This window comes from Leuciscus leuciscus, assembly GCF_965113295.1.
Source record: "Leuciscus leuciscus genome assembly, chromosome: 14".
In the NCBI taxonomy this organism is placed as follows: Eukaryota; Metazoa; Chordata; class Actinopteri; order Cypriniformes; family Leuciscidae; genus Leuciscus; species Leuciscus leuciscus.
In genome coordinates, this window is record NC_138738.1 from 20,913,504 (window position 1) to 20,915,673 (window position 2,170).

The window sequence follows — 2,170 nt, forward strand, 5'->3', positions numbered from 1 at the left end:
AGTTGCAAAGTTACTCATAGTCAACTAAATGTTCAAAAGGGACCATTAAAATAAAGTGTTACCGATTTTTTTTAACCTAATTTATTGAATCAAAAATAAATTGTACCACCTATAGGTTATGGGAAAGAGTTGGAAATAAATCTGCAGTTCCATTATTCTGTGACATCAAATAAAAGCACGACATAAAACACCCAAGCTAGAAGATTTCAATTTGATCAAATTAACAGAAATTTCAATAATGCTATACATAGATCTTCTTCTAACAATGCTTCAAAACCTTACCTTGTCACTTTGAACATGAAAATGGCATTTTAAGGCCGGTGTATTTCTGTATCTCTTGGACAGTTAGGCTAAATTAGGACACTGGACTTTGAGGACAAAAAAAAGATGAGTCTGTTCTCCATTGCTAAGATTAGCTGACTGTGACAGATGAAGCGCTGAAGGAGAAATCATTCTGTGTCCTTGCAGAGGAAAAGTAAAAGACAACATCAAACATGTTGTTCGACTACACAGTTAATTACTCACAACATAATCAGGTCAGAGGGAGACTTGCTGGAATGTCTCCTACCGAATTTGTAAATGTGTTTTTGTCTAAATTTGCAAAAACTGCTGAAACTGGACAAGCTAACGCAGTTCCTTACTGTAAATAGACACAAATCAGCAGAAAGCATTCTTATTCATTATATTATATTATATTATATTATATTATATTATATTATATTATATTATATTATATTATATTATATTATATTATATTATATTTCAAACATGCAATGTTTTTAACTGGTTCATTTTATGATTAACATTAAAGTGACCTTTCCTATCTGGTCTTATCTATCTTTGTCTCCACCTAGTGGAGTTATTTCCTACTAACAGTTATGGAGGAAGACCACAAGAATGACAGCCTGTGACAGATGGTTTGAGAAAAATGCATGTGAAAAATCCATGTGCTTATCCAAAATCTAGTGTAATAACTCAAAACAAAGTTATTATGTTTGGAGATCCATGGAGACCTTCCCATGTTATTTTGCAAGAATATGCAGAATGTTAAAAAATGCTTTTTTTGGTGAGAATAGCAGAGATTATTCTCAGTGGAATCGTTCCGTCACAGTGGATTCAGTGTAAAAACTGGATGTTCTTATTGTGCAACAATAGAATTTAAAGTGTCGCTGATCAACTTTTTATCCATTATTTTCTCCTGAAAGAACTTAGATTTATAATTGAATGTAGGCTAATGACACCTCCCTCATATGAGGAGCAACTGAGGAGGCTGATGGTGCAAGTTACATAATCTCCATCTCATCTGTTCTCTCGTAAAACAGTAATCCTCTTTAAGACTGAGACACCCGCTGCCGTTCGGCTAAACCCATTTGTCTTTTTAATTGCATGTGAAGTTTCTGAAGTCCACATTGTTTCGCTGTCAGGAGGAATTGAGCCTGAAACAGAGCAGATGGAATGAAGATGTAGTGAAGGTCGGGCTTGGAGCAGCTGCAGTCTAGCTTGAGAAGAATAAAGTGGACATCCTTATTTATCCCTCATTTCCTGTTAGTGAAAAAGTCACTTTCATTCAGAAAGTTCAGAAAATGCCAAAATAATAAACCAGCATTCAAGTTCTTTCAAAAGAATCACATTTCAGCTGCGATGTCAACAAAGGATGAGAAATTACTAGGTGTGTTATAGGTGCAATGGAGAGACTTTCATAGATTGGACACATGACCGTTTTGATTGGTCAATGTTAAACTCCAAGATTATATATTTGCCTTTCATATATTTATTTGTTATATGAGTTTACAACATCTCAAAATGTTTTGCCTTGTATGTGCAGCCACTTTTAACTAGGACTTGATATTACAATGTTATCAGAGTAAATAAAGGCAGCATTTTACAGAAAAGCACAAGCCTGAGGCCCTGATCTAAATTTGCCTATTTTCCTTTAATCATAGATCTCATTTGTGATGGCACAATACCCCTAGTGTTCAGATGAAAAGTCAAGTGTGGGTTCAGTGGGTGTGACGGAATGAATAGAAATATTTGTTGGTTCACCCTCTCAACATTTTCTTAGGTTAGCTTATGGACAACAATAACAATATCATCACCCATAAGGAAAGGAATCTGAATGGTTATGGCTCTAAAGGTAAATCTGTGTCCATGTGTGTTTGAGTCACAGAAG